Source organism: Hydra viridissima, unplaced genomic scaffold, assembly GCF_058129835.1.
Source record: "Hydra viridissima isolate aposymbiotic clone 2 unplaced genomic scaffold, HvirCarnegie_v1 scaffold_1, whole genome shotgun sequence".
NCBI classification, from domain to species: Eukaryota; Metazoa; Cnidaria; class Hydrozoa; order Anthoathecata; family Hydridae; genus Hydra; species Hydra viridissima.
Genome location: NW_028324300.1, coordinates 21,246,571 through 21,265,995, shown reverse-complemented (window position 1 = coordinate 21,265,995; position 19,425 = coordinate 21,246,571). Strand labels below are relative to the sequence as shown.

The following is a 19,425-nucleotide window of genomic DNA, read 5'->3' as shown; positions in this document are numbered from 1 at the left end:
TGTGACCTCCCTCTCAGAACCAAGTAATTTTTTCAAAAATAGTACTTTGTAATATGTAATAACATTATCGAAAAAGTTCCCAAGTTTTTCTTCTGCAGTTTTTGAGAAAAAAGTGTTAGAACCCCCTATAAAAATTGATTTACATGACTATCGTTTAGTTTCGTTGAAAATTATAAATAAAAAACAGAACATATTTTTGAATAATTTTTCTCTATCTCATTTAAAATAAATGCGTGCGGCAAATTACTCGTCTTCTTAACAATCGAAACAAAATAAAAACATGGCTGCGGACGAGTCTTGCAAACTCTCATGTCTTATTCATTTTTCAAATTGTGAAGTTGAACAATTAAGAAATTTTACTAATTTAACTTATGAAAAATTTATTTTATCATGAAATGAATGGCTTATGATAAGTGACAAAAATTTAGAAGCTACGGGTATAGCGCATAAAGTTGTAAGTTGCCCTGAAAATTTTGATAAAAACTCTCATTTGGTATATCATCTAAAATGTTACAAGTATTTTACAGATGTGTCTAAAATTGAAAGAGCCAAAAAAGAAAACTGAATAATATATCTGAAAGTTTTAAAATAGAAAAAAAAAAGAAAATCTTCCCGTTTGTCATCAGTTAGTATTTCAACAAATTCTTCAGTTTTGCAGCCATTTTGTATTATTTGCAAAAAAAAAAAATCTTTACTATACAGATTTTCACGACAAAAAAAGAAAAATACAAAAACTTAGTTTATGTCAAACTTTTGATGGTGGCTTATTGCGTCAAGCAGCTGAAAATAAAAATGATGAAAGTATTTTGTTACACATTAAAGACAAGGATTGCGTTGCTGTTGAGGTGAGATACCATAAAACATGTTACAATGAATATACAAAACTTTATAAATCTTTAATACCACCGTCAGAGACATCTACCAGCAACTTAATGTATAAGTTGTCCTTTGAATCATTTTGTAGACAAGTTATTGACACTAAAATCATCAAGTTAAAAAAAGTTTATCGCCTATGTTATCTTACTGAATATTTTATAAAAATTGTTAAAAGAGTAGAAAATTTGGATGCTAGCAATTATAAAAGCTGTCGCTTAAAAAAAAGATTAATAAATTGTTATCCTGATTTGGTATTTTATCAGCCATTTCATCACAGTCAAAGTGAATTTGTTTTTTTTGGGGATAGTGCAGTTGTTTTAAATGAAGAAATTGATAAGCTTGATTCTCAAAGTTCACAAGAGTCAGATCTTTCAGAAAATAATGAAACTGAAAGTGAACAAGAGAATAACTTATTTGATGTTAGTTATTCTGCCTTTCATCAAGTTTGTATGAAAATAAGAGAATCCCTTAGATGTGGAACTGGGATTAAAAGTGGTTGGCCACCACTAGCTTCAGATTTTAGTCTTGAAAATATTGAAAGTGGAATTTCACCTACTCTTTTTAATTTTCTGTCAATAATTCTTGGTTATACAGATGAAGTTAATTACACGAGTTATGTCAATATAGAGTTCAAGCTGAAGTTGAAAGTTTTATCTATTGCCCAAGATTTATTGTTTATCTTTTCAAAAGGTAAAACAATAACATATAAGTCTTTAGCATTAGCTACTGCTATCAAGCAAATGTCCAGTTCCTGTAAACTTGTAAAAATTTTTATTTTATCTACGGTGGCAAAAGGTTTTAAAAATTTTAAATTTTTAAAACCTTTTGCCACCGTAGATGGAACTTTAGTAAAAACAACAAAAAGTAATTTGTTAAAAATTCTTGAAGAGCCTGTTAAAGATTCACTGGTGTTGCCAATTGTTGAAAGTGGAGCTTTACTAGTTGATGCAATGGCACTGTTACAAACACTACAAGTTAGAGTCAAAACGTTTGGTGAGTTAGCTGAATATATATTAAAAGAAGTTATTAATCTGTCCAGCTGTTATGGGTGTCAACGTGTTGACTTTGTTTCAGATAGGTATTTTAATCATAGTATTAAAAGTTTAGAACGAGTAAAAAGAATTACTCATGGAACTTCGATTATTCGTATATTAAATAAACTACAGCCTATACCTTGTCAATGGAAGAAGTTCCTTTCAAATGGCAAAAATAAAGAAGAATTAATAAATTTTTTGTTTACTCATTGGAGTTCATTGAATACATTTTATTTCTCAAATAAGAGTATTTATTTAACCAATGAAGATAAATGTTATCAATTTATGTTATCAGTAAATAATGTGGTAGTATCTGAAATAATCTCTCTTAAATGACCATGAAGAAGCAGATACTCGATTAATGGCTCACTGTTATCATGCAGCTTCATCTAACCAAAATATTGTAATTTGGAGTCCTGACACTGATGTATTTGTCATTGCTTTACATGCTATTAAACATTTTACTGTAAATGTATTATTTGCAACCGGAAATCAAAACAACAAACGTATAATTAATGTAAGAAAAGTAGCTGATCATTGGGGTAGATCTTTTGTAAATGCTGTAGTTGGCTTTCATTCTTTTACAGGTTAATTGGTTAACTTATTATTAATTGGTTAACTTAATTTATCTATCTTTTATGACATGATTTCCCATTCTTTTTTTGTAAGTTTCACTTCCTTAATACAAACATTTAAAACACTGTAAAATTGTATAATGTTTTCCTTTTAGGATGCGATACTACAAGTTCATTTTATGGTAAAGGAAAAGCTTCAGTACTTAAGGTCTTACAAAAAAAAACTGAGTATAAAGGCGTGTTAGCAGAGCTCGGTGAAAATCACTTGATGGCATCAGATTTATTTACTAAAATAGAGAAATTTGTGTGTCACCTTTATGGTAATGACATGGTTTCTTCAGTTAACGAGTTGAGATATGAACTCTTCAAGAGTGGCAATTATAGAGAAGAGCAATTACCTCCAACTTCAGATGCATTAGTACAACACATACTGAGATGTAATTATCAAGCTTATATCTGGAAACATGCCACTATACCTCTATTGAATATGCCAAGTGTTTTGGAACATGGTTGGACGATGGATGGCGACGAATTGAAGATAAAATGGCTGTCAAATGAAATTGCTCCCGATAGCGTATTAAATTTTATTAATTGTAGATGCGCGACTGGTTGTAATACAAAACGATGCTCATGTCGGAATGCAGAACTGACGTGTTCTGATTTATGTCAATGCATTGAATGCGACAATAAAAATTCGAAATTCGCCGAAGATAGCGATGATACTTACAATGGAGTAATTTCAAGTGATTCTGATTCTGATATAATCAACCATTGTAAACTTTTATGTTTGTAAGATAATAAAAATAAATTTAAAAAAGTGAAATGAACAATTAAATGTATTATCAGTTGTTAAAACGATATCTCAAATTAACTTTTAGACTTACACGATAAAAATCAATTCACTCTTATATACCCATGTAAATGAATGTATAATTGGTTATATATTAAAAATATTTCATATATTTATATACAATTTAGTATTTATGCAGTTACAGCTGCTAAGAACAGTTTTTAGATCACTATTTTATATTACACGATAAAAATCGATTCACTCGATAATATAAAATTAAATCGTAAATTTCTCGAAAACTGCAAGAGGAAAACTTGGGAACTTTTCAAATTCAGAATCAGTATACTTTAAAACGCAAATTTGGAAAAAATAAAGTAGTTCTTTTTGCAGCTTGATAAGCTCTTTGTTTTTAATCATTATCATTTTTCGGGTGCCGGTACTTAATTTTCTCGTCCGCCATTGAGTTTTTCTAAGTCGCAGGAGCTACTTAAGTTTTTGTTAGTAATACTGAAATTATCTGAGCAAGAGTAATATTTTTTTCATTCTTTTATTCTTTAAAGTGTTTTTTGTTTGTTTTCAGAAAATATGACGTTTTACTATTTAGCATGCATTAGTTTTAAACTATTTATGCATTAACATATTTCTTATTATCTTCTAGATTTCGCAAAAAATGTCTAACCATTCTGATAGTGATAGGGTTGCTTGTGTGCTATGCAGCAAATTTACTGACATAAAGTTTTTCACCATCGGAGATGGTCGTATTATTTGCAAACCATGCTCCAGTATGCTGGTGTTACTTATATATATATATATACATACATACATACATACATACATACATACATACATACATACATACATACATACATACATACATACATACATACATACATACACACAATTTATTTATAATATTTTATATGGTAAATTTATTTTTAAAGGTAGTTCAAATGACATTGATAATACTAAAGAATTTGTTTGGACAGGTATATATTTGTATAAATTTCATGCACCTATAAGTCAAATGTTTTACTGTGCCATACAACAAAAATTTTTAATTCTGTTTTAAGCATTTCATTTTGTTTACTGGCAAATTAATGGTATTTTATTTATTTAAAATGTCAAAAATGATAACTAATGTCAATGTAAAATGCTTTTATTATCTTAATATTTACAATTTTAGGATTCAGTTTGTTTACTAATGACAGTTTAAACGAAATTGCATCATCCCAATTACTGAAGGCAATATATTCTGGTCAAGTTAGTGTTTTGTTACTGCTTCTAGTAGTTACAAATATTATTTAATCTATCTAAATTTGTTTGTAATTATGTTAAAGCATCTATATAAAGTTATACTAAAATTATTTGATTTTATGTTAAATATTAAATAAATATACTTATCATATCTGTTAAACTTTATAAATAATTATTTTGAGACAAGACCTAAAGTATGGACATAAATTATTCTAATTATAATTTTTTGTTTGTTTTTTATTTAAGTTTGGTTCATTTTTTAGCTATATAGTTACAGACATAATATATACAAAGCAGGCGGGAAAGACAAAAGTATGTATTACTTGTTTATGTTTTAATTGTTTAACTCAAAAGTTTTTTTAAATTAATGAGTTGTAACTTTTTATAATGTAAGGGACTTAACTAGAGTAGTAAACATAGTCTTGTTGTGTTTTATTTTGTTGAATAAATGTTTTTACTGGCAAGTTTCTCTTTTAAGAAAACCTTAGAGACATTGAGCTTCTTGATTTGATGTCAGAAGACCAAACTCACCAGCTTTATCAAGCCTTAGTTTTAACTTACAATAGTATTAAGGTAATATATTCTTCATAATGAGAAGTATGTAAAAATGATTATCTATTGTCTGACTTCAGGATCTATACTACATGATCTTTAATGATCTGTTTGTATAGATCTTTAACAGGAATTTTGTGAATTATTATTTTACTCCTTTTTTGTTTTCTTCAAAGGGAAAATATTAATGCCAAAACTTTTGTTTTTTGTTATATTTCTTTTTTTTTTGTTTGTATTTTTTAGGATGGCGATTATGTTTATAAAGTCCTTGTTCCTGAAGCAATTATATATTTGTTTGCAAAGCTTAAGCAAGTTTCAAGAATTAAAGTATTCTTAATTTTTTTGTTGCTCATAATGTATCTTATTATAATGTTTTCATTTAAATAACAATTTCACTATCTAGTTTAAAATGTTTTTAAAAGGATATTTTCATATTAATAGGCTGAAGTTATTCTAAGCTCATATATTTCTTAAAGTTCAGTTGTAAATTTAAAAAAAAGTTAATCAGTAAAGTTTTAAAATGTTTTTCTCATTAATTTTTTTAGAAATTCAGAAATTTTGTGTGATTTACTGGAATCAGAATATGAGTCTGGTAAGCAGAAAAGATTGTTTGCCATATATGCTAATGCCTGTATTCCATACATACCTCTGCCTGATTATAATCTTGTTACAGAATGCTTTATAATATCTAGAGTGTCATATATCATTCAAATCTGTAAATAATTTTTCTGTGAATAATTTTTAGAAATTCATGATGCTCCAGATGAGGAAAAGGTATTATACATTACTATGTTTTTTAACACTCTCATATTTTTTTCTTATAATTCTTAACTACTTTTTATCATTTATAAATAAAAAAAAATTAAAGGTTTTAAAATTTTAAAAAGTTGCTGCTTTTCTTCTATTATAGCAAAGAAGACATGATAAACAAGATATTATAGATTTATGTGATGAGTTTATAATAAAACAAGTGATTGAGGAGTTGGTGTTAGAGGTAACTAAAGCTAAAAACAGTTTATAGTTTTTAACTTTTAATAGTTTTTAATAATCAACCTTATGTTTTTTAACTTTATAATACTTTGCATTTCTCAAATCTAACTTTGTCATTTTTTAGGCTAGTTTAGTTGATGAAATTGATTTCAGTGTTCTGAATTCAGAAGAGGTTTGTATTGGTTCAAGTGATGCGAGTTTTACATATTATCATTTTACTTATGTTATTTATAAACCTACATTTATTATTTATATTTTTGTTTGTTACATTTTTCTGTGTTTTTGTTTTGTTTTTAGAAATCTTGTGAGGAAGTTACTAAAAAAAAAGTTTCATGTTCAGAGTTACTAGAAGCAACTGAAGATAGTGGTATTACTGATGATCCTCTGGACATTTCAGTAAATGTGAGTATATTAATTAGAAATAAGCAATATATTTTGTTGATAAATTACTTATCAAAATTATTGAACTACGTCATTTAAATGTTAATTTTATTTAAGCTTTGTAATTTTTATTTTAAAAACAAAATATTACAATAACTTTAATATATTGTTTACATAGGAGTACATGAGTGATATGTTAAATGTTTACAAAAAGTTTGGAAAAAGTTTTGTAAGTGAAATTTTATGATTAGTAGCAATTTTTTTATACAGATGAGAATTTGATGGTATAAGTGTGTAAACCATACAAAAATAAAATATTGACTTATTTTAAGGAACTTTATAAAAAACCTAATAACAGCTGGCTCGATTTCATTTGAATTAAATTGATTTTTTTCACCAGTGCTAATTTTTTATTATCAGAAAGAGAAAAATGAGATCTTAAACAGTGCAGTTGGCAGGTAAATGACTTTGTAAATTATGATAGTACAATATTTAACTTTACCTTTCTTTTTATTTTAATGAATTAGTTTAAAACTGCCTAACAAAGGAATAATGATTTTATATTTAAAACTAATTGTAAGCGGAGAGACAATGGCAAAAAATGAAGAAACAAGATTAGGAAGTATGTTGACTGGATATATGAGAATGGGCATGGTGTCTTCAGCAGAAAAGGTAATATATGTGTTTGTGTTTTTTCTGCAATTGTTTTATTTAAAAATATATTTGTAAAATTTTTCATAGCTTTTTTCTCAATGGAAAGAAACAAAAAAGAACAAAGAAGTTAATCAGTCTAGCATTAGTTGCAGACAAAAAGTTACTTGCCCTATTCCAGGATGTAGTGATGTAATAATAGATCTACCAAGGCATTTACGTTCTAGTAAGCATAAGTGGTCAAAGGAAGATTCAAAGAAGGCAAGGGGGGTCTTTGATTTAAGGAAAGAAAGATCAAGTAATTCAACTGAGAAAAAACCACGAAAAAGTATTAAGTATATCTGCCCATTATGTAATATTGTAACTAAAAGAGTTCATGATCACTTATATAAAGCACCACACCACCTAAAAAATGATCCAGAAAAGTACAATTATCTACTAAAAATTAAAAAACCTTTTTTTGAAAATAAGCCTTTACAAATTCAACTCCCTTTTTCATTCAAAAAATCTATAAGAGATGTTGAAAGACCAGAATATGCTAGTCCAGAAGATACTTCATCTGAAAGTGATATAAAATTATCAGACAGTGATTCACAATGTTCCACTGCAAACCATACTTTTTCCTCAAAAACAAATTTTACTGACTTTCTTGAGATGTTTTGTTTATATTTAAAAAGTCCATCTGGTGGTATGAAAGATGGGAAAGCAGCGATAAATGAGATGAATCAGGTTAGAAGGATGATGGAGATTTTATGCTCTGATCCTCTTCAAGCTTCATACCATCTGTTTTTTGATTTAAAAAGTTTTCAAGAAGTTTGGTTTGAATAGTCAAAGAAAAAAGGATTTGAGCCTGGAGCGAAGCGGTCCTATTTGTTATCTTTGAGCCACTTTATGGATTTTATTTTGAGATCTAAGTTAACACCTATGGTAGCAAATGTTTTACCCATTGATGAAAGTATTTCAGCTGAACTAATTTCTCTCTGTCAAAAAGAAATTTCAAAGTGGCGGAGTTCTCTCAAGCCTGGAGAAAAGGATAGAGAATATGCTGTTATGATCAAAGATGCAGAAGATGTTATTCCAAAGGAAGTATTTTTTGAAGTACAAAATAGTCCTTTTAACAATCAAATTATTGAAAAGACCAAGGAAATCTTTAAAAAATTCAATAATAGACCAGAGGAATATATTTCTAATCATACAACTTTTACAAACGTCAGAGACTCCATATGTTTTTCATTAATAACTAATAACATTTCAAGATCTGGTGCTATATCAAATATGAAAACTGAAGAATATGCAAAAGGAACACTTTCACCCACAGGCAGCTATGTTGTGCTGGTAAAAAAACACAAAACTGGAAGAAATTATGGCCCATGTCAAATAATAATTAATCCTGATTTAAAACATCTTTTTGATTGTTATCTGATTGTTAACTGAAAATTTTTTTATAACTTGGTCTGGTTGTGCACTTACTTCTGGAGATATTTCTACACAATTAAATTCTTTTTTTTCAAAATGTTTGCCTAATAAGGATCGTGAGCGAAATACCTGTGCAACATTAATTCGCAAAAGTCTCGTCACATTTATCTATGATCACCATCCTGAAATGAAATCTGATCTTGCTTCTTTAATGAAACATAAACAGGAAACTGGGGAGAGATGGTACTACCTTAACAAGAAAAAGAAAGAAACATGCAACACTTCAGAGAAGGTAACAAATCTGTTGTTTGGCTCATCTTCAACATCAACATCCAAACTTGATTCATCTGAAACTCCAACATGTTCTAAATATTTGTCTCCACAAAAATTAATAAATGAAGTTTATGACAAAGATAAATTATTAAATGTACCAGTTGACGCCAATAAAGATATACTGAAAATGAGTGACAACAAATATAAATTGAGAATGCCTTCAAAGCGCAAAAATTCTAATTCTGATGATAGTGACTTTGACCCACAAAATTATGAAATTATCGCTCCATCAAAAAATAGGCCTTGGGATGAACAAGAAATGAAGGAGCTTTTATTAGTATTTAAAAACTGTGATTTATCACTTATAACTCAACAAGTGATACGTGACCATATCTCTTCAAATCAAGTGCTTAAATCTTGTTCAACTAAACAAATTTATGATAAACTCCACCATATGGCACGGAAGCAGATACTTAACAGCTTAGAATCTGTTGATTCTGCGAAAAAAAAGGTCTGTTTTTCAAAAGACCAAACAAGTCTTATAAAAATCTTATTTGTTTCTGAAATATCGGGTAAGTCAGCTATTTCTGAAGAAAAAGTAATGAGAGTTTTGGCCAATAATGGCCAAACACAAGGCATATTGAATAGTTTTACCTCATCTCAGCTGGTAGCTAAGGTTAGGTATGAAAGAAGCAGAGTAGTTTCAAAACAGAAAAAGTGAAGATATTGTACTCTCCTTCTAAATTTAGTTCTGTTTTTTGTTTAGATTATTTCCATTATCATTTTATTAGACTTTGTTATTTAGTAACTTCAAGAGATTCATTTTGTTTGTTATAGATATTATGATAAAGTGTTTTTACTTTTGAATTTTTTTCCTGTTAAGACTTTTTTAGTTATTTAGTAACTTCAAGAGATTCATTTTGTTTGTTATAGATATTATGACAAAGTGTTTTTACTTTTGAATTTTTTTCCTGTTAAGACTTTTTTAGTTATTTAGTAACTTCAAGAGATTCATTTTGTTTGTTATAGATATTATGACAAAGTGTTTTTACTTTTGAACTTTTTTCCTGTTAAGACTTTTTTAGTTATTTAGTAACTTCAAGAGATTCATTTTGTTTGTTATAGATATTATGACAAAGTGTTTTTACTTTTGAATTTTTTTCCTGTTAAGACTTTTTTAGTTATTTAGTAACTTCAAGAGATTCATTTTGTTTGTTATAGATATTATGACAAAGTGTTTTTACTTTTGAATTTTTTTCCTGTTAAGACTTTTTTAGTTATTTAGTAACTTCAAGAGATTCATTTTGTTTGTTATAGATATTATGACAAAGTGTTTTTACTTTTGAATTTTTTTCCTGTTAAGACTTTTTTAGTTATTTAGTAACTTCAAGAGATTCATTTTGTTTGTTATAGATATTATGACAAAGTGTTTTTACTTTTGAATTTTTTTCCTGTTAAGACTTTTTTAGTTATTTAGTAACTTCAAGAGATTCATTTTGTTTGTTATAGATATTATGACAAAGTGTTTTTACTTTTGAACTTTTTTCCTGTTAAGACTTTTTTAGTTATTTAGTAACTTCAAGAGATTCATTTTGTTTGTTATAGATATTATGACAAAGTGTTTTTACTTTTGAATTTTTTTCCTGTTAAGACTTTTTTAGTTATTTAGTAACTTCAAGAGATTCATTTTGTTTGTTATAGATATTATGACAAAGTGTTTTTACTTTTGAATTTTTTTCCTGTTAAGACTTTTTTAGTTATTTAGTAACTTCAAGAGATTCATTTTGTTTGTTATAGATATTATGACAAAGTGTTTTTACTTTTGAATTTTTTTCCTGTTAAGACTTTTTTAGTTATTTAGTAACTTCAAGAGATTCATTTTGTTTGTTATAGATATTATGACAAAGTGTTTTTACTTTTGAATTTTTTTCCTGTTAAGACTTTTTTAGTTATTTAGTAACTTCAAGAGATTCATTTTGTTTGTTATAGATATTATGACAAAGTGTTTTTACTTTTGAATTTTTTTCCTGTTAAGACTTTTTTAGTTATTTAGTAACTTCAAGAGATTCATTTTGTTTGTTATAGATATTATGACAAAGTGTTTTTACTTTTGAATTTTTTTCCTGTTAAGACTTTTTTAGTTATTTAGTAACTTCAAGAGATTCATTTTGTTTGTTATAGATATTATGACAAAGTGTTTTTAATTTTGAATTTTTTCCTGTCAAGATTATGTAGAGCATCCTTCTCTTGTCTAGCAATTGGTGGAGTGTTAGTGGGTTTATAGGTAAAAAGGGCGCCCGCTATTTGCACATGAAATATGTATGTTTTAAGATTAAGTTAGGTGCATTTTTAAAGCAGCCTCTTATACTTAACTTAAGTAAATGTTTTTGAATTCATTTTCTTAACATTATGTTATTAGGCATTTTAATGAAAATAAAGGTTATACATCTTACAAATCATCATACTATATCTAAGTATCTAAGCTATTTTGGTATCTGGGTTCAAATCCCAGGAGTGTATTTGATAACACTCAATTACCAATAGTACAGATATTTATTTTGTAATTGTTTGTTGTAGGTAAAATAAGTATTATGCAAAAGTATTAACTTCAAATTTGAATGATTTTTTTTCCAATTTCTTTTGGAATTAAGCTTACCGTTCGATATAGAAGAGTTTTATTCCTTAGAGATGATGCTATTGAAGTTTGGCAAAGTAATGTTCAAGAAAATGGAAAGCTTGGCTGCTCCTCGGCCTGAATGTACCTCAAAATTAACATTAGATTTAAATGTAAATTTCTATGGCGCATTAAAAAATGAAAATGATTTCACCATTTTTCCTTTTTTGAAAAGTAGTAATGTTTATAGGATTTATCATGCCTAGTTTTTAGTAAAACAATAACTTAATTTAAATAAGTGACGTTACTTAATCACACTTTTTTTTTTATACTAAAAATCTCTAAACTCTACATTTACACAGAGGTATTTTAGAAAAAGAAACCTTTTGATTAGACGAGGTTATTTATTAATACAAGAAAATCTCTAATTTAAAAACAAAAATCGCATTTTGGAGACATGGTCAAACGTTTAAAGACCTTGCTAAGTAGAACTCAAGTGAAAATGAATAGCTTGAAAAGAAGGACCTTTAATGAAGCTACTATTTTAACTGGATGTTCACGCCGGTTTCTTTGCGTCTCTTCTTTTTTTATATTCCATATTCTAACACGTTTTAGTTCAACCCTCTTTTGCACCTGCTATTTGTGTGTTATAAATATATAACCACTTATATTTGGCGATATGTATTCGAAAGCACAAACTAGATCCTTAACCTGTAGACGCTATTACTTGAGTTATAGCATTTTAAGAACTGTAGCGTTTTGTAGGCATTATTTTTCAGCGTCTTAGTGTAAACATATCTTTATTTTTGTATGAGCCATATACCTGATCCAGAAAAGTGATACCTAAGTATCATATAAAAAGTTATAACTGATAAACCTGAGTTCTGGGTAATACTTTTAAAGATTGGTTACAGTTATATTTGTAAGTTTGGTTACGGTTTAGAGTTTGGATTTTATGAGTAAAATTTGGAATTCATTTAGAGTTTGTGCAGGTTATAGGTTAGGCGTACAGTAATTTTAACGTAAACATTAATTAATTAAAGGAGGAAGGTTTAAAAGTAAAATAAATATTAAAAAAATATTCTGTATTCTATAATTTTTGAGTGTTTATCCACAAAAAACGGGCCTGTTCGGTATTGCAACCCGGACAAGTTCGGTATTGCAACGCATAACATTTAAAAGTGAAATACTGAATTATTAAATTCATTTTTGACGCAAAGAATCTGTTTTTAAGACATTCGACATCATAAATATTACATCCACCTAATAAAAGAATCTAAATTAGCCACCAAAGAAAATGTTAAATTTTCGTTTTTCCTTAAATCAAAGAAGAGTTTATCTAAATAATATATTATATAAAGTTTAGTTGAACTTCGTAAGTTCAAAATCCTACTTTGATCCAAAAATAACCCTTTGGTGAGGACGTGGATATCTTTGATTTATGGCTTGATTTGATGAGAATTAATCTCAAAAACATATCCGATTGTCGATTTAATGATCCCTCTATTCCAAAGGCATTTTTTGATGAGTTCGGTAAAGCAACGCAATTTTTAAAACAACTGCTATATTTAAAGTTTAAGCGCTCAAATGTTTTTAAAACTAACATATCCAAGAAGGAAATAAATATTCAAGTAAAAATCACCAAAAAATTTTTTTATTACTTGAAATTAAAACGGCTAAATTCCAAAATCATGTGTGCCGATGTTCGGGTTGCAAAACCGAACAGAGATCCACATACTGATGATGATGATGATGATGATGATGATGATGATGATGATGATGATGATGATGATGATGATGATGATGATGATGGTGGTGATGGTGATGATGACGATGATGATGATGATGATGATGATGATGATGATGATGATGATGATGATGATGATGATGATGATGATGATGATGATAAGAACAACAACAACAACAGCAACAACAACAACAACAACAATAACAACAGCAACAACAACAATAATAACATTAATAAAAATAAAAACAATAGCATTAGCAGTAAAAGAACAATGCTATTAATAAAATAAATAAAAATAGTAGTAACATTAAAAGTAATAGCAATAATGATAATAATAATAATGATTATAATAAATAAATATAATAATGATAATAATGAGAATAATAATAATAACAATAGTAATAATAAAAATAGTAATAAAAATGAACAATAATGAAAATAACAATATTAATAAAAATAACATTTTAACAGCAACAGTGATAATAACATAAAAACAACAAGAATAAAAATAACAGTAATGAAAATAGTAATAACAATTCTACCTTGTTTAAAAATCTTATAATATGATCTATTAAAACTAGAAATTTTATGTTATGAATAATATTATAATATAGTTATGATGATAACAATCATCTTATGTTCAAAAATATTCACAAAATATTCAAACAATAAGATGTTGCATAATGCCAAATAACTTCTACACAGCTAACAACAACTTACTTTCTTTTTCTTCAATGGATGGCTTCAGGGGGTTTTTGTCTCAAATGATTTATGTAATAAGTATATTATCAAAAACGAGCAAATTATTCAAAAATTTTGTTTGTGTAAAAAATAACTTCAACTTCTATTGTAAAAAGCAAAATACAAGAGAAAAACAACTAAAGAACATTTTTTACAATGCTTATAAACTTAAGATAATTTTAAGATTTAGAAAAAAAGAAAAAAAAGATAATAAAAAGAAAATAATCAGACACATACAAGAGAGCAATATTTTAAGAATCTTTTTACTATGTTTATAAACTTAAGAGAATTTTCAGAAAAAGAAAAAGAAAAAGAAAAAGCATTACTACAAACTATTTTCACTTCAAATGTATTAAAAAAATAAGTTTGTACTTGAGAACTTTTCCATTACTCTTATCAAATCTAAACTATTTATTTTGTATATTGCTTTTGCTAAATTATCTAAGGTAAGACACTTTTGATGGATTTCCCATGCGCAAAGCATTCTGTGCGCCTTCTCTTCCATATCATTATAGTTTAATATGAAAACTAAATTACTTATATTTAAAAAATTTTCTGCACCTATGTTACTAGAAATTTCTATTTTCAAATTTATCTTTACCTTGATCATATTACACCAAAACGTGCCAAGGGAATAAATGTAGCTCATGGAATACTCAAAGCACTACAGGGAACAGAGCTTCAAACAAGACTGAATTTAGCAAAGGCAGATGGGACCAATCTCTTTACATGGTTCCATTACATATTTGGAAATGTTTCTAGGAATTACATTACAGAGGGATATTTGCATTTTGCATCTAAATGAGTAGCCTTTAAGGTATACTTATATGAAAACAGATAGAACTACCAAAGGCACAGGTAAATTTTCTGGAGCTATTGCCTCACAGATGAATGGCAGCATATCCAAATGGGGTGTTGCTAAGTTTCGGCCAATTCCAAATCCAAAATTTGTCATATTAGACAATAAAGCCATTGATGACTTATCAATTGACCAGAACTATGCTTATTGCATCTGTTGGGGAACTATGGTTATTGCATCTGTTGGGGAACTATGGTTATTGCATCTGTTGGGGAAACCTAAGAACTATTCTTTTTGCCTAACATTACCATGCAGAATCTTTTGGTACTATGTATTAATTTCCAAACCTCCTAAAAATCTTAAGCTGTTTGACAAATTTATAGTAAAGGTGTATTTTCCTAGTTGGTTTGATGTTAAGATTAACAAATATTCAACTGATGGTTCCAAAAACCTATTTGAAAAGCCTCATAGAAGACTTTCAAGGTGAAGAAGATGATTATGTATGGGGAAGGGTTGAGAGTGATGGTGAAAATGAACCCAATATTAGTGAAAGTTACTATTAAGGGTCTGCGTCTCGTTATTTTTTTTAATCGAGACGAGACGAGACGATCCTAAAAGCTTTGTCCCGATTAGCGATAAAATTCGAGACAATTTTCAATTTTCAGTCGAAATCCGGGACGATACCGAGACGAGACGAGATGTCCCGGACAAAATAGGAACTTTACAATTTCCCGGAATTTACATCTTTTTAACGGGACATAACGAGACATAACGAGGCATAACGAGACATACTAGTTAATCCTTAATGTAAAATTTAATAAATTTCTGGCACAATTACCATTATTTATTTCAGCTGCTATTATTGATATTGTTATACCATCTACATAAACACAGCTTTGTAAAAGTTAATGGTAGCAACTGAAATCAGGGGAAAAAATATATTTTTGGGATAGTATTTAAATCTTTCCACTAAAATATGTTGGAAGAAGGGGATAAATGTGTCCGAGGGCTAAGTTTCTGACTATTTAGTATTGTTTACCGCTGAGGTCATTATTCACTTCTAATACAAGAGTTTGTTTTACACTCATATTTAAGGGAAAGGTTTTATCCAAAGTGTCTTTAACTTTTTTGATCCATAAAACATTTGACTTTTTTTAAAAAGTTTAATTCTTGCAGAGACTAACAATAGAGCAAGATTTCAATACCTAGTTCTTTTATTTTTTCTCTTTTCCTTTGCTTCCCAAGGACCACCCATTGCTTATGGGGTTTTCCAGAACCAAAATGGCTACTTTTAATGATCATAAGAATTTCTTGAAGCCATTGGTATTCTTTTTCTTTAAAAGAATCATAATTTCTACCACATTGTTTTAGTTTTTTTCTTCACTTTTGAAATAAATCTATCTAATGTAGCATTAATTTATGCTCTAGTTGCTAATTTCTTCAGTTTTATTTGATTTTGTTAAGTAAATCCTTAAATTCGTAAATTATCCACTCCTAATTCACGTATATTCGGGATAAGATCTAACCTTTTTGTTGTTGTTGTTTTTAAAATCATTAATATATATCAGAAACATTTTTGAGTAGTTTATGTTATTTTTCACTTTACACTGTTTAACATTTTATGTTATAACTTCTTTGACAATTACCACATTACGTTCCATATAATGTTTAAGTAAATAATGTTACTTGTATATTACAGGAAATACTGAAGTTGTTAAGTAATGCTATTTCAAATATCTAGCACTTCTTGAATAGTAAATCATTATTCAAGTTAAAACCTTTTAACAAATTTCTAAGTAGCATATGATGACAAAAATATGTCTCTTGAAACTATATTTGATATGTTGAAACAAGTCATACAAGTAAAAAACTCAAATTCAAGAAATACAAATGTCAATGAGTCCATAAAAACCTTGTTTTCCGCCATTTTCATTTATTTTGATATAATAAACCACTGTTAAAAAATGGCGGAAGACAAGGTTTTTATGGGTTCATTGACATTTTTATTTCTTCAAAAAATATATAAAGTTATAAGATTATCTTCAAAGTAAATATAGACTTTAATTTAGATTAAAAGTTCTCCATTTTTACTAAATAAAAATTTCTCATTTTTTAGATTTCTTTGAAAATAATATTAAATTTTTTAATTTCTTTTAACCATAAAAATGTAAAATATAAGTTTTATTAAAATACTGCTTTTACTTTTTAAATAAATGATCATTCTAATTTAATATTATTTAAAAAAGGGCACTATATTTATCAAAAAATTGTGAGGGGTTTAGAACCATTTTTGTTGTTGTTTTGAATCACAGTGCGTCATTTTGGGTGGCAAAAAATTCTCTTCACTGCGAAACCGCGAGTTAGATATCTAGTTAATATAATTGATCTGTCTCGTAACGTTTCGTAATTATCCGGGACACAGTTTTTAAATTCCGAGAAAAAATTTATGTCCCGATTTGTAACTTTATTCCGGGATAATTGTTTCCTTTGTCTCGTTATTTTTTTCCGGGAAATTTCTCGTCTCGTTACGCTTTTCCCGGATCATTTCGAGAAAACGATTCCGAGACGCAGACCCTTAGTGACTATCCCTCATTGAATAAAGCTCTAAGAGTGCTTCTAAACTCCAAGCTTAATTTCAAAGCTGTGTCATTAAAAAATTGACCCCAATTTCCCATTGGTACACAGTTCCACCAGTTTTGAGACTGATTGAAGAAGATAAAACACTTAAATTTATTGAAAAACCATTTAAGTTAAGACATGAGTATCGCATCAAAAATGCTGAAAGACTTGTTACTTCAGCATCTGTGGTTGGACACGATCGCAGAGATGGAGTTATTTGAAAAAAAATTACATCCAGGAAATTAATTAAAAATTTCAAATCAAAAAGTGATTTTAAATGTTAATATTTTATATTTTTTTCTCTGTTTTCTATATAAATAAACACTGCACTACAATTGAAAGAATTTTACATCTTAATAGTTAATTTGAAAATAGATGTGATATGGGTCAGATCATTATATTTCAATTAATTTCAAGAAAACTTTGTGGGGCACCATCTCTGATTCTTTACATTATACAAATAGGTTTAATTTGCTATTTTAGAGTTCCAAGTGCAGCAGTTAAGAAATTATACACTCTTGGTTGGGCCCCCCGCGGTTTCTTGAATGGTAAAAATAGACAACTTTCAAGTCTTAAAACTTTTTTCTAAGTTTCAACAAGTGACTAAATTTTTCTAGAGCTATTTTCTAGATATTTCTGTCTTAAAAAAATAGTGACTTTATAAGCTTTTATCATATTATAAAAAAACTATAACCTCATCAACTTTAGCAAAATTCTGAAAAATGCTAAAAAATGGCAAAATGAAGTTAACCGTAGTATTTTTCTATTCATCAACAAGTTCTTACATGTTAGTTTTCCGATTAGCTACTACTTTAACTTTTCAATTAAACTATGATAAGAACAAAAAAAAGTAAGCTATGAAGATTGAAAATTTAACGTATATAATAAAATAAATAGAAAAATGATTTTCAAAAAGTATTTCCAAAGAAGGCCAATTAGTGCATGTAACTATAACTTCTATGAAAAAAAACATCAGGGAAAATGAATAAGATAAAGGATCTCATCAACAGTAAGTAAACAGTAAAAATATACTTATAAATCAAAAAACCTAATTATAGAGGATAAATCATTTATGAAAATCAGCAATTAAAGCAATTAAAGTTAGGTATAAAATTCCAAGTGATCAAAAAAGGACTGGGACAGTTAAGGAAAGGTATAAAATTCCAAGTGATCAAAAAAGGACGATTACAGTTAAAGAAAGCTCTATATTTTCATCTATTGAATACAGTAAAAAAAGTGTAAGCTATTAAAATTAAAATAGCATTAATCAAAAAAAAACTTTCAAAAAACATTTTAAAGAAAGTGTAAAATAGTAAAGGTTAAACAGAAAGCGTTTTTTTGAAAAGTGTTACACATACTGATTTTTTAGTTATTTATTTTTCACCTCAATTAATGGTCAATTAGGGGTCTCCAAAGGTTAATGAATTTCTTGCAAAATGATGAAAATTGCATAAAATGTGACAGATTTCTGAAACTCTCTTCAAATCAGTCATAAAAATTAAAAATTTCAATAGGATAATACGCTATATGAGTATTCAGTGCCAAGACACAATGACAGAAACAAAAGTACAAATCTACAAATGGATAATACTTTTGATAATACTTTGTTTAGTATTACAAAATGGAAAATTGTCAATGTCTTGATAATAACATATCATCCCATCAGACGTTTTTATTTAGAACTGCAAAATGTTTCAATTCTAAATGCTTAGAAGATTGCTAAGATTTAACTTTGCAAATTCACACCAATGTTTTTCAAAAACTTAAAAAAGGTACACTTTATTTTCTTCATCCTTTGTTATTATGGGATTACTCTATAAGAACAACAAAACATTTGACACAGTAATTAACACAGGCCAAATTACTAAATAACTCAGATGCAATCTTGTAAGATTGGTTTTCAGCTCACTCTTTAACTGGAATTTCTAAAAAACTTTTGCCAATGGTGGTGGGCTTGAAAAAACTTCTGGAGGTAGATAACTCCTGCACTGCATGGAGCAAAGTCTTAAGTAGATACATTTTTCAATCATCTCTAATTGCTGATACAAAATGTGCTTACTCCTGACAAGAGAGATGCAATACAAAACAAAAAGAGGGTCACCTGTTCTGAGCT

General features: G+C 27.9%; 1 long non-coding RNA gene and 3 pseudogenes across 4 annotated transcripts in view; 3 read left to right on the top strand and 1 right to left on the bottom strand.

Moving 5' to 3' along the window:
* The window catches only part of LOC145192505 (uncharacterized), an 85,919-nt pseudogene that overhangs the window by 43,709 nt on the left and 22,785 nt on the right, over positions 1-19,425 (bottom strand). The gene's annotated exons all lie outside the window — the stretch shown is intronic.
* LOC149893866 (uncharacterized) lies at positions 1,703-5,555 on the top strand (annotated as a pseudogene). Its single transcript, XR_016445247.1, has 8 exons — positions 1,703-2,497; positions 2,641-3,258; positions 4,217-4,261; positions 4,459-4,535; positions 4,793-4,841; positions 5,008-5,102; positions 5,325-5,408; positions 5,523-5,555. The product of XR_016445247.1 is annotated as an uncharacterized LOC149893866 (transcript).
* LOC145196491 (uncharacterized) lies at positions 2,272-11,407 on the top strand (annotated as a pseudogene). Its single transcript, XR_016445229.1, has 12 exons — positions 2,272-2,497; positions 2,641-3,258; positions 4,217-4,261; positions 4,459-4,535; positions 4,793-4,841; positions 5,008-5,102; positions 5,325-5,437; positions 5,627-5,673; positions 5,827-5,855; positions 6,873-6,910; positions 6,980-7,124; positions 7,194-11,407. The product of XR_016445229.1 is annotated as an uncharacterized LOC145196491 (transcript).
* LOC149893865 (uncharacterized) lies at positions 6,414-6,681 on the top strand. Its single transcript, XR_016449114.1, has 2 exons — positions 6,414-6,473; positions 6,631-6,681. It is a non-coding gene; the product is annotated as an uncharacterized LOC149893865 (long non-coding RNA).